Source organism: Vombatus ursinus, unplaced genomic scaffold, assembly GCF_900497805.2.
Source record: "Vombatus ursinus unplaced genomic scaffold, bare-nosed wombat genome assembly UNPS02014942.1, whole genome shotgun sequence".
Taxonomy (NCBI): domain Eukaryota; kingdom Metazoa; phylum Chordata; class Mammalia; order Diprotodontia; family Vombatidae; genus Vombatus; species Vombatus ursinus.
In genome coordinates this window covers 22,056,236-22,070,754 of record NW_020954720.1, presented here as the reverse complement: position 1 = coordinate 22,070,754, position 14,519 = coordinate 22,056,236, and the positions used below count along the sequence as shown (strand labels likewise).

Genomic DNA, 14,519 nt, shown 5'->3' with positions numbered 1-14,519 from the left:
AATGCAACTGAACAAGAAAACTTGTACTTAAATTGAGGATATCATTGCCCACCACTAAGTGATGGTGGGCCTAAGCCCACCCTAAGCCTTTGTACCCACAGATGGAGTCAGCTTTGCTATTCTTGAAGTGCTCTTTGCTAGCTAATTATATTTAAACCATATTCTCTGCTCACCTTGGAACCTGGATGACTCTCTGTTAAACTCCAAAATTCTATCTCCAACTATCTTTTAGACATCCCAAATTGTAGGTTCAATAGACATCTTAAACTCAATTAGGTCCAAAATGAGCTCATTACCATTCCCCTTAAATCCTCCCCCATTGTACCACCCTTCTTCTCCTATTACTGTAGAGGACAATATCAACTTCTTTGTCTCTCAGGCTTACTACCTAGGAGGCATCCTGGATTTCTCACTACCTCTCACCCACCACATCAAAACTGTTCTCTAGGCCTATCAATTCAACCTTTGCAACATGTCTCTAATATAGCTCCTCCTTTCCTCTGATATTGCCACCACTCTAGTGCCTACCCTCATCACCTCATGCTTTGAATATTGCAATAGCCTGATGGTGAGTCTACCTGCCTCAAGTCTCTCTACACTCCAACCCATCCTCCATTCAGGCACTAAAGTGATTTTCCTAAACTATGGATCATGTCACCCTCTACCACCACCACCCCCTACACTCATTCAATAAATTCCAGTGGCTTCCTATTGTTTCAAGGAGAAAATTCAAAATGTAGTTCGGCATTCAAAGTGCTTCATAATCTAGGCCCCTGCTAAATTTTCTGGAGAATATTAATACCAGAAGACCAGAAGACTACCAGGTGATTATTTGTTTTTAGCCATAGCTTCTCATTAAGACCACTTAGTAAGCTATGGAGATTTTGAGACCTGTGTTAGTAGAAACCCATAGTAGTACCCATTTATTCAGAGGATTCTTGAAATGCTAAAGTCTATAGTATCTCAATAATTACAGGGCTGCCAAATGGTATAGTGGATAAAGCATCTGACATGGAGTCAGGAATCCTTGAGTTCAAATCTGACCTCACACAATTACTAGCTTTGCGACCCTAGGAAAGTCACTTAACCCTTATTTACTTCAGTTTCCTTCTCTGTAAAATGGGGATAATAATAGCACCTACGTCCCAGCATTGCTGTAAGTATCAAATAAGATAATTATAAAATACCTAGAACAGTGCCTGGCACACAGTAAGTGTCTTATAAATTTTAGCTGTTATTGTTACTACCTTATGGCAATAGTGCCTTTTCTTGAAGTAGAAAGTAAGAAGCTTATGACCTCTCAAGTATGACAAGTAAAATCTCTGAGACAAATTTTATATATATATATGTTTGTATGTACATATGCATGTGTATACATGCATATATACACATATGGGTGCATATGCATGTATATTACACACATACATGCACATATGTATATGTATATGTATGTGTATATGTATATGTATATATGGCACAGTGGATAGAGCACTAGCCCTGGAATCAGGAGGACCTCAGTTCCAATCAGGCCTCAGACACTTAATAGCTGTGTGACTCTGGGCAAGTCACTTAATTCCAATTGACTTCCTCCCCAAAATATGAATATAATATGCCTACATATATATGTACAGAAAAATTATAAATTATAATAAAAGCTTAGGAAAAGACAATGAATTCTATCTCAATATAGTTGCATGAATATAGACATATAAGTAGTTGATCTTTTGGTGTCAAGATTGTTTATTACATATTACTTTTCTAAAGCTTTAAGTGATCCTTTTCCATTAATGTATATTTTGAGCTACATTAGACGCACTTGAAAAATCATATGGTTTGCCAGATAAACAAGATGATACATTCAAAAGTAGATTAGAATGAGGATTAAAAGTAACATAGAGGAAGTATGGTATCAGAGAATGAATAGTGGATTCAGAGTTAAAAGACATGGGTCTGATTTCCACCTCTGTTGTGAATTATCTGTGTGATGTGGGGCAAACAACTTAATCTCTCTGAACCCTTTGGGTTTGTGTGTGTGTGTGTGTGTGTGTTTGTGTTGTTGTGGTTGTTGTTACTGTTGTCTACAAAAGGAGAGAATGGATGTTATAGCCTATGAGGTCACTTTTGTCTCTAACTCTATGATGTCTGAACTAGCTTACTGAACTAAGCTTGATTCAGAATTCTGTCATATTTTTCATCTTTCTCAAAGCAAACATAATTTTGCTGACAGAAATTTTAGAAAGTGAACAATAAAACCTAGGACCTCTTATTCCTTACCTTTTGGGCCTTGATTGGCAATGTCTTTTCAAACAGGTAGAAGAAAGTTGGTAGGAAGAAATCATTATTCAACAAAGGAAATGGATTGCAAAATTCTACATTAGTTCAGTACCATTGAAAGTTATTATATTTATTAAGATTGTGACATGTATAAATATATGTATATACATATATGTATGCTGTATTTTTCTATTTATCTGTTTATGTATCTATCACTCTATCTATCTATGAATGAAGAAGGCCTGACTCCTATGTTAGGAATCAACTTTTATCTATTTCACCTATCTTGATTCATTTTAAAGGTTGCTTCCTTGCTCATCCTGTTTACCTGATTCACTTATTTTTTTTCTTTACCTTGTGCTAAGCAAACCTACTCAAAGTTTCCATTGTTTCCCAGTCTCATCTCTGCACCACTTACCAATAATTACAGACTTAAAGCCAAAAGTTATTGGAAGAGCTTATATTCTTACTATAAAACTACAACAATCAGCTATGCCTCTGGGTTGCCAGAGGCAGATGTCATCCAGACTGAGTTGAAAGGAATAATGACCTTCTGGGACCTTGACATTAATAGTACAACCTGAATGAAATATGCCTCTTTGGAAAACTCTATATTTGTCCAAAATTGGAAGGTAACCTTATTGTAAGGAAGTTAAAGCCTGGATCCCAAATGACTTGGCCTCCTTGCTTCTGTGCAGAAATAGAGTGCAAAGTGGTAACAGATAAAATGTTATCTTTGTTGTTTATGGAATACTCTGAAGTTTTAAAAGCCACTTCTCTTTCAGCCCCTAAGGAGTTTTAAGAATGAGGAAAAGGTGAGCTGAAAATATGCACTACCTTTAGGTTTGAGTGGCAAAGTGAAAAAAAATCTGGAAAGTCAAAAATTCTATTAAAAACATGATTTACAACCACAGCTATATGTTCTGTTTTATGCCCTGAAAAACCAAGAATAGGTCTTTGTCATCAATGAAACTGAAACTGGGACTACCAAATTGGATTTAGTAGTAATAAGGACTGTATCATCACTGTTAAGTAAGTGTAGAATTGGTTCTTTGCTAAACATTTAAGTGAAAATATCTTGTTTGATATTTTTGGGGGGTAAAATGTGGGGTCATAGAAGTTGAAGGGGTGGGCAGTGGAGTAAGAAGGAATATTGAAAGATATTTACTATCTTTCTAAGCAAAGTAAATAGAATGAATGCATTGGTGCAGTTAACCAACAAAAGAGGAATTACAAAACATACCAATTAGAGTGCAGCAGCAGCCCTTCTTCCTCAATAGTGGTCAGCTACAGCCCCTGACTCCCCAGCAACCACGTTGAAGGGACCCACAGTTGGCATTGATCTTGGCACCACTTACTCCTGTGTAGGAGTCTTCCAACATGGGAAAATGGAGATCATTACTAATGACCAAGGAAACAGGATCACCCCAAGCTACGTCATCATCACCAACCCAGAACATTTAATTGGTAATGCTGCAAAGAATCAAGTTGCAATGAACCCCACCAACACAGTTTTTGATGTTAAACATCTGATTGGTCTCAGATTTGATGATGTAGTTGTACAGTCAGACATGAAGCTATGGCCTTTCATGGTGGTGAATGACACAGGCAGGCCTAAGGTCCAAGTGGAGTACAAATGGGAGACCAAAAGTTTCTATCCAGTAGAAGTATCTTCTATGATCTTGACCAAGAGGAAAGAAATTGCTAAAGCTTACCTTGGGAAGACTGTCACAAATGCTGTGGTCACAGTACTACCTATTTCAACAATTCCCAATGTCAGACCACCAAAGATGCTGGAACCATCACTGGTCTCAATGTTCTCCAAATCATCAATGAGCCAATTGTTGCTACTCTTGCTTATGGCTTAGACAAGAAAACTGGTGCCAAGAAAAATGTGTTGATCATTGACCTTGGAGGTGGTAGTTTTGATTCCTCCATACTTACCATTGAAGATGGTATCTTTAAGGTCAAGTCCACAGCTGGGGACATCCACTTGGTTGGGGAGGACTTTGACAACCAAATGGTCAACCATTCCATTGCTGAGTTCAATTGAAAGCACAAGAAGGACATCAGTGAGAACAAGAGGGCTGTTTTCTATCTGCACACCACTTGTGAACATGCAAAGTGTACCCTCTTTTCTAGTACCCAGGCCAGTATTGAGATTGACTCCCTCTATGAAGGTATGGACTTCTATATATCAGTCACCCGAGCCTATTTCAAAGAGCTGAATGCTGATCTCTTCCATGGCACACTGGACCCTATAGAAAAGGCCTTAAGAGATGCCAAGCTAGATAAATCACAGATTTATGACATCATCCTGGTGAGTGATTCCACTCACATTCCCAAGATCCAGAACCTTCTGCAAGACATCTTCAATGGCAAGGAGTTCAACAAGAGTACCAATCCTAATGAGGTTGCTTGCCTATGGTACACCTGTCCAGGCTGCCATTTTGTCTGGAGATAAATCTGAGAATGTAAAGGACTTGCTGCTGATGGATGTCATTCCTCTTTCCCTTGGAATTGAAACTGCTGGTGGAGTTATGGCAGTTCCGGTCAAATGTAAGACCACCATCCCCATCAAGCAGATATAGACCTTTACCACCTATTCAGACAACCAGCCTGGTGTGTGTATTCAGATTTATGAAGGTGAGAGAGCAATGACAAAGTATAACAACCTACTTGGCAAGTTTGAGCTCACAGGAATCCCCCCAGCAACCAGAGGTGTTCCTCAGATTGAAATAACATTTGACATTGATGCAAATGACATCCTCAATGATTCTGCCATGGATAAAAACACAGGCAAGGAGAACAAGATCACCATCACCAATGATAAAGGTTGTCTGAGCAAAAAAGACATTGAGTATATGGTGCAGGAGGCTGAGAAATACAAGGCTGAGGATGAGAAGCCGAGAGACAAAGTGTTTTCCAACGATTCTCTTGAATCTTATGTTTTCAACATGAAGGCTACTGTAGAGGATGAAAAACTGCAAGGCAAAATTGTTGATGAAGACAAATAGGAGATTCTTGACTAATTTAATGAAATAATCAACTTGGCTGGATAAGAACCAGTGTTGCTGAGAATGAAGATTTTGAGCATCAGCAGAAAGAATTAGAGAAGGTCTGCAATCCCATCATTACTAAGCTATACAAGAGTGCAGGAGGCATGCCAGGAGGCATGATTGGTGGGTTCCCAGTGGTGGAGCAGCCCCACCTGGAGGTGCTTCTTCTGGACCCACCATTGAAGAGGTTGACTAAATGCACCAGAAGAAAGAGCATTCCACACAATTTTCCAAGAATTGAAGGACTCAAATTTGTAGCCAAGGAAGTAGCAGTTCAAAAATAACATTTAAGCTTCTGTGTAAATCTGGGCATTCTGAATACTTGAATGTGTGCAGAGGGAGAGAAGTGAATAACATGGCACTTTATTAGTACTGTGAACAAGTGGAAATGCAAGTCTTGTCCTGGAGAATAAAATCTATTTAAAATTGTCACCTAAAAAAAATGAAGAACATACCAACTAAAGGAAAAGAACTCCTTCTTTTTCTCAATATATTAATTAAAGTTTGACTTCTCAAATCATTACCTCACAATATGCTTCATACAATTTAAAATACAAACACTGGAAGGTAGTAACTAAGAAAATAAACAATATATTATGGGGCTCATCCAACCCTAGTTTTATACATATATATATATGTACATATATATGTGTGTGTGTATATATATATATATATATATACACCTGTGTGTGATTGTATATGTGTGTGTATATGTGTGTATACATAGAAACATATACATATATGTATGCATATTTGCACACCTATTATAAAGTAAAATTATAATTATTCTAAAAACAGTAAGTAGTGAATTCATAAGTATTAATGTAGTGCCTGCTATTATGAAAGGTAGTATATTGTGGTTTTTTTTTTAATTTTTAAGTATGCTTCCATCTGCATTCAGACTTCACAGTTATTTTTTCTGGATGTGGATAGCAATTTCCATCATGAGTCTTTTGGAGTTGTCTTAGATCCTTGCATTGCTGTGAAGAGCCAAGTCTATCAAAGTCAACCATCACACAATATTCTCCAGTTCTGCTCATTTCACTCTGCATCAATTCATGTAAGTCTTTCCAGGATTTTTTTTGGAAGTCTGTCTGCTCATCATTTCTTATAACATAATAGTATTCCATTATATTCACATACCACAATTTATTTAGTCATTCTCCAATTGATGAGCATCTTCTCAATTTCCAATTCTTGGCCACCACAAAAAGAGCTACTATAAATATTTTTGTACATGTGAGTCCTTTTCCCATTTTTATGATCTCTTTGGGATACAGATCTAGAAGTGGTATTGCTGGTTTAAAGGGTATACACAATTTTATAGCCCTGTGGGCATCGTTCCAAATTTCTCTCCAAAATGGTTGGATCAATTCACAACTCCACCAACAATGCATTAGTGTTCCAATTTTCCCACATCTTCTCCAATATTTATCATTGTCCTGTTTTGCCATGTTAGCCAATCTGATAGGTGTGATGTGGTACCTCAGAGTCATTTTGATTTACATTTCTCTAATCAATGATGATTTAGAACATTTTTTCATAAGATTATAGATAGCTTTACTTTCTTCCTCTGAAAACTGCTTGTTTATATCCTTTGACTATTTATCAGTTGCGGGATGACTTGCATTCTTATAAATTTGACTCAGTTCTCTATATATTTTAGAAATGAGGCCTTTATCAGAGACACTGGTTGTAAAAATTCTTTCCCAAGTTTCTGCTTCCCTCCTAATCTTGGATGCATTGGCTTCATTTGTGCAAAAACTTTTCAATTGAATGTAATTAAAATTATCCATTGTGTATTTCATAGTGTTCTCTAACAAAAATTCTCCCCTTCTCCATAGATCTGAAAGGTATACCATTCCTTACTCTTCTAGTTTGCTTATAGTATCAGTTTTTATATTTAAATCCTGTACTCATTTTGACTTTATCTTGGTATATGGTGTAAGATGTTGTCTATGCCCAGTTCTGCCATACTACTTTCCAGTTTTTCCAGTAGTTTTTGTTAAATAATGATTTCTTATCCCAGAAGCTGGAATCCTTGGATTTATCAGATAGTAGGTTGATATAGTAATTTACTGTTGTGTTTTGCATACTTAACTTATTCCACTGATACACTATTCTATTGTTTAGCCAGTAGCAAATAGTTTTGATGATTGCTGCTTTATAATACACTTGAAGATGTGGTACAACTAGGCCACCATCCCTTGCAGTTCCTTTCATTAGCTCCCTTGATATTCTGGACTTTTTGTTCTTCCAGATGAATTCTGTTATTGTTTTTTTCTAGCTCTATAAAATAATTTTTGGTAGTTTGATTGGTATGATGCTGAATAAGTAAATTAATTTAGGTAGAATTGCCATTTTCAATATATTAGCTCAGCTGACCCATGAGTAACTCATATTTTTCCAATTATTTAGATCTGACTTTATTTGTGTGAGAAGTGTTTTGTAATTGTGTTTGTATAGTACCTGGTTTTGTTTTGGCAGGTGGACTGCCAAATATTTTACAGTATCTACAGTAATTTTTAATGGAATTTCTCTTTCTATCTCTTGCTGCTGGGCTTTTTGAGTAATATATAGAAATGCTGATGATTTGTTTTGTGGTGTTTGTTTTAAGAGGACTTGCAATTTTGTTGTTGTTGTAGGGAGCTTCTGATCAGCTGGTAGTCAATATGGTAAATCATAATTCAATTTAAAACCTTTGAAGAGAAATTGAACTATGCCTCTCATTTGAGGATCAGTTTAGCTATACTACTTTGGTGAAGCTCAACACCAAAAGGCTAGCTTCTAGGTTGTTTTGGCAACATAAATTTGTAAAACTGTCTGTTATTTTAATGAGACCTCAGCATCAGAATAAGTAGAGGGAGCACACCCACATATGGAGTCATACATTTTTAAATACTGAAGAATACATGGATTGATTACCCCCAATCCCTTCATCTTGATTTTACAAATTAGAATCTCTATTTTTCTCATCTTTGAATCCTCCATTTCTAAAAATATAAATACTGGGAATACTAGGGGAAATATAAATACTGGGGAAAAAAAAACTCTTCTTCTTCATCACCAATCCACTTCATATAATCTTGAGGTCTCAGCAACTCTGGAACAGTCTTAAACTTATGCTCACAGAGACATGTTCCTGTGACTTCTACTATGCAAGTGACTGGATTTTTAAAGGATATGCTGGGGAAGAAAGGCTCTGTAATATTGAATTATATTAAAAAGACTTCAAGTATATTCCTCAAAGTTTCTTTACAAGGACCAGGATATCTCAACACAGAAACTCTATATCAATAACTACACTAATTTGTGGCAGCAAATAAAAAAAAGTACAAAATGGCTCTCAAACCCATTTAGATACCTTTCAGTAAGTAGAGGAACTATGTCATGTTAGGCTTGATATCAATATTGATATAGTGAAAAGGAAGTTCCTCCATGAAGGAGAAAATAAAGGAATTAACTCATGGTCTTCTTCAAGAACTAAAGACAAAGAACAACCTGTGTATAGTTCGAGCTGCCCAAATGGAGACCCAGCTGGCCAGTACCAACTGGGCAACTCAGCTCATTCTCTTCTCTCCTCTCCTCTCCTCTCCTTATCATGCCCTTACCTGATTGTGTTCTGCCCAAAGAAAGGTAAATTTTGATGGCCAAAAGCTATTTAGTTAATTTGGGGTTTACCCGCTAGATTTATTTCTCAAAGACCAGGCCTTAAACCCAATTCACTCTGGATCTCATTGATTGGACAATCACCAATTGCCCAAGCATCACTTAATGGTTACTTTTTGGGCTCTCCTGGGTCAGAGGAAATATAAATAGTAACTGTTTCTCTTTTGGCCAGCAACCCTGTGAGGTCTTCCCCTCCCAGTTTGCTTTTTTTTTAATTAAAGGGGCCATCTCTTGACTCACACCTTTTTTTTTTTTCTTTTTGGTGAGGCAATCAGGGTTAAGTGACTTGCCCAAGGACACACAGCTAGTAAGTATCAAGTGTCTGAGGCTGAATTTGAACTCAGATCCTCCTGACTCCAAAGCCAGAGCTCTATCCACTGTACCATTTAGTTGTCCCCCTTGACTCACTTCTTAAAGAGGCCTATTTGCTGAATGGGCTTTGTCTCACTCAAAATGAGAACTCAAAAATACCTTAGCTTAATAAGGCCAAGGTCTCCCACTGTATCCTGGGCTATATCCATTTGTGTTGATTGATATCTGGCCACTGAACCCAGATTGCTCTGGAGGAGAATGTGAGACTGGTGACTCTGCACAACCCTCCCTCACTCAAGTCCAATTCAATTGCAAGTCATGCAAGTCTCCCTGATGTTATGGTCCTCTTCAAGAATGAAGGATAAACCACAACAACCACAAAGGAGTCAGCAAAACAAGTCTTTTACCTAAAGATAATTTGAACTTGGTTATCCTGCCTTCAGACACTCATGATGCATATTTGTAAAAAGTCAAACATGAAGACACTTCCAACTTCCGTGTTAACATAAGGTTAGGGAACCTTATGAATAGCTGGATAAAGACAGTTCAGATTGAATCTATATTCTTTATTACACTTTGACTTCAATGCAAAGATGAATTTGGGAAGGAGGTAAAAGATTTGTCTCACTTGTCACACTGGTGCGGAGGGAGAGGTGATACTAAATCTTCATATACAAGTTGATACAAAGTAAAAAAAGTGATTTCAAGAAGAAAGAAGAAGGAAGGGAAGGAAAAGGTAGGGACAGAAAGGGAAGGGAAAAGAAGGGAATAAGCATTTATATAGCACCTGCTATATACCAGGCATTTTGCTAAGCACTTTAAAATTTTTGTCAAGGACTGCTTACTTTAATTATTAGGAAAATCAGGAAATATAGGAGATAGCACCTTAATCATCTAAATTGTGCTTTGAAGAAGTAGGGAATTCTTCAAAAGAGAAGTATCATAGGTTTGTCCCTCTCCCACCACCACCCCATTCATGTTTCATATGAGGAACAACTAATAGGTCATTTTGAATGAAATAGAGAATTATAAAGGTGGCTAATTTGAAAAAAAAAACCTGAAAATATAGCTGATAGTCACATAGTGCAGGTTTTAAAATACCAGGCTGTGGATTCTGTACTTTATCCTAGAGGAAGTAGGGGGCCATGAGGGATTATTGAATTGGGGATGACATGGTCAGATCTGTGTTTGAAGAATATCGGCATCTATGTGCAAAATAGTTTGGAAAACGTAGAGATTAGAGGAAAGAATGACAAAAAGTTATTCCAAAAGTCCTGGTTAATACAGGTAACGAGGGCATAACTAGAATAGAATTCATGTGAATAGAGAAAAAGAACATATTTGAGAGATATTGTGGAAGTAGGATGAACAAGACAATGGATATGGAAGTTGAGGAAGATATAAGTCAAAGGTGATTCCATAATTGTGAATATGAGTGACTGGAAGAGAAAGTATATCTCAGGCTTCAAAGTCAAAAGATGCCAAATGCTTATAGGTTAACTAGACTTCTAGTGGTAATATAATATTAATACTTTGTTTGAAAATAGAATTTGGAGAAATCAAACATGATAAAAATTGAAAAATATTACCAAAATGAAATTAATTACATTTTAACCAAGAGGAAAGGCATTATTGATATGAAACTTATTTCAGAATCAGTATTATGACATAATCAGATCACCTATTTTTTTTTAGAATAAGGATCAAAATCAATGCCAAATTACAACAAAAGAATAAAAATCAAATGACATGTTCTGTAAGTCAGTAAACTGTATCCTGACCTATTTAAACAAGTAATTGGTGCTGAAAATATGGTAAATGAATATAATAACTGATATCAGAATTTTTTTCATTTATTAATTTATTTTGCTTTATCAACAATCACTTCCATAAGCTTTTGAGTTTAAAATTTTTCTCCCCCTCCCTACCTCCCCCCCTTCCAAGACAGCTCACAATCTGATATAGGCTATACATATACATTCCTATTAAACATATTTTCACATTAATGGTGTTGTAAGTAAGAATTAGAACCAGTAGGAGGAACCACCAGAAAAAGGAAACAAAACATAAAAGAAGAAAAAAAGAATAGCAAATAGTATGCTTCGATCTGCATTCAAACTACATTGTTTTTTCTTTGAATGTGGATAGCATTTTCCATCATGAGGTCTTTGGACATGTCTTAGATCCTTGTATTGCTGAGAAGGGTTAAGTCTATCAATATCAGTCATCATACAATGTGGCTGTTACTGTGTACAATGTTCTCCTGGTTCTGCTCATTTCATTGAGCAACAGACCATACAAGTGTTTCCAGGTTTTTCTGAAGTCTGCCTGCTCATCATTTCTTACAGCACAATAGTATTCCATTATATTCATATACCACAACTTGTTTAACCATTCCCCAGTTGATGGGCATCCTCTCAACATAATAATTTTCAGAGTTTAATGGATATAAATCAGTGATCACAAGGAGTCTAAAAGAATCTACTCAATTCTTCAACCAGTAAATATCTTAACTCTTTACAAAATGGGGACATATAGATTTCAAGTGACATAACAGTTTGGAATATAAGATCATTTATAAAATATTACAAAGGAAGATTGAGGAAAGTTATGAACAATAGGACCTCATAGCATAATGATAAGGAAAGAGAAAAACAAGTTCATAGGAAGCTTGTTGAGACATTCCATCAAACCAGATCCTTTTGAGATAGTTTAAGGTTATTTATCAAAGAAGGAAAACAAATAGTGAAAAACTGAAGAAAAAAAGATCTAAAATAATTCCTGTAACAAAAAATAACAAAACTATTTTTCTATTAATGGAAATTGAGTTGTCAAATTGAGATTTGCATATCATTGTCTCCAATATGCTTACCAAGGAGGGATTAATATCATTAAAGAAAATAAATATGGAGAAAAAAGCAGCTGGCTTAGACCAAGTAAGAATAAAAGAAAGATATGATGGCTTTTGTACAACTTTGTGGATTAGGAAGAATCAGTTTTTAAGTTATCAAAAGGAAGGGAGTATATCAAAGAATTGAAAAAAAATATCTTATGCTATCATCCTGGAAAAGGTACATTAAATAAACTCTAGTAACTACCAGATAATATAATAACATTCCCATCATTTAAAAGTTTTAGGAGAATAATCTAAATATATTTGAAAGGCCTCCTCAATGAAGAAAGTATAGGGCAACAAGAAGACTTTCACAAATTATAAACTACATGGAGTCAGATCTTTACAGCTGCAAAATTGAATATGAAGGGTTGGAATAATGTGTGCTTGACTCAGTTTTCTTTCTCCTCCTGAATCCCTAATGATATATCAAAGGTGTGGAAGATATGAAAATACTGTGCAAAATGTCTTAGACTCATATTAATATTGAAAGGTTGACTGAGAGAACAACAAAAATTATTACCCATATACTTACTCTTCTATCAATACGAAATTTTATTAGTCAACTATACACAAATTGAGGGCATCTTTGATAAGGGATTTTGTAAATAAAAAAATAGACTTATTAGCTACGTTCAACAACAAACCACATCTTTACCATCTTACAACTGACATAGGGAATTAGAGAATACTAGATTCCACAGTGTGTGTGGTTTGTTGAATATGAGAAAGCATTTTGGTAGTGAGAAATGTTTCCTCACAAGCTATTATTTTAGAAACAAGTTGCACTGAGGAGGTGGAGTCAAGATGACTGAGTAACATGCATATTGTCCATAAATACTGCAAAGATAGAAGAATGAAGAATATCTAGTGATCACATTTCAATATACATTTGTAAAAATACCCTATAAAACTCCTTCAGTAGAATGTATATCTCAGAGTCCTGGTGATCAAAGCTTCACATGTCCCTCCCCTATATTTTTTCTTTTTAAGATAATCTGACTATACTATATTGTTTTCACTATAGTTCATCAATAGTTTCTTTATAATCAATAGAGATTCATAAATAATATTTACCTTAGGCAGATGCTTGCCTAATTGGAACTTTGTACAGTTGTATGTCACTTAACATCTTACAAGGAACTTTTCAATTTGAAAAAAAAAAAGATTCTTATAATTATAACAAGAGTGAAGTGATCTTAGTACAGGTAGTATTCAATTATTTGAAGAACATTTTTTACATGGTAATGATTAATCTGAAGTAAGCAATTATAGTTAGTTATAATAAGAGCATCTTCTGCTTAGTGGTTTATAAAGTACTTTTATTTTTCCCCATAACAGCTTTGTGAGGAAAGGAGTACTACTCTAATTTTCCTAATGGGGAAATTGATTACAGAGATATTTTTAAAAATTATCTTTGTTCCCATGGTGGCAAAGTGATATTTTTTCCAAATAAATTTTTGTTGCTTTCTTTACTTTTTATATTGCCCCAATATCCCCTTAACAACTAACTTTCTAGATGATTTATTTTCATTCTTTCATTAAATAAGCATTATTAAATGCCTACCTAATGCAAGTGCAGTGCCTCCACAAAAGGTCACTTAACTGATATGTCTCTTTTAGGGATCAATTTCTCTTTGGCCCTCATTCTAGTCTATTGCTACCCAGGCAAAGGTACAGCCCCATAAACTTGATTTGTTTTCTTTGTTTTTTTTTGTTTTATTTTGTTTTTAATTTAGATAATTACATGGATAATTATGCAAAACATTTCCGTAATATTCATGTTCTGAGAAAAAAAAGTTCTTCTCTTCAGTAAATTTTTGTGCCTCTTTTTGCATTTGGCAATTCTTCTTTTTAAGGCATTCTTCTCCTCCTTCACTTTTTGTACCTCTTTTACCATTTGGCCAGTCTTTTTTTTTATGGTGTTATTTTCTTCAGCATTTTTTTGTGTCTCCCCTACCAAACTGTTGACCCATTTTTCATGATTTTCTTGTATCATTCTCATTTTTATTCCCAGTTTTTTGCTCTACCTCTCTTACTTGATTTTCAAAATTCTTTTTGTATTCTTCCATGGCCTGAAACAAATTCGTATTTTTCTTAGAGGGTTTGGATGCAGGAATTTTGACTTTGCTGTCTTCTTCTGAGTGAGTGTTTTGATCTTCCTTGTCACAATAGTATTTTATACAGTTTTTTTTTTCTGTTATTTGCTCATTTTCCCAGCCTATGACTTTTAACTCTTTGTTAAAGTAGAGCTCTGCTTCTAGGGTGGAGGGTGCATTATCCCAAGCTTCAGGGGTTTTCTGCAGCTGTTT

The 14,519-nt window shown here is 35.5% G+C and overlaps 1 pseudogene; it reads left to right on the top strand.

Moving 5' to 3' along the window:
• Window positions 1-3,647: 3,647 nt before the first annotated feature.
• LOC114029937 lies at window positions 3,648-5,529 on the top strand (annotated as a pseudogene).
• The last annotated feature ends 8,990 nt before the right edge of the window (window positions 5,530-14,519 follow it).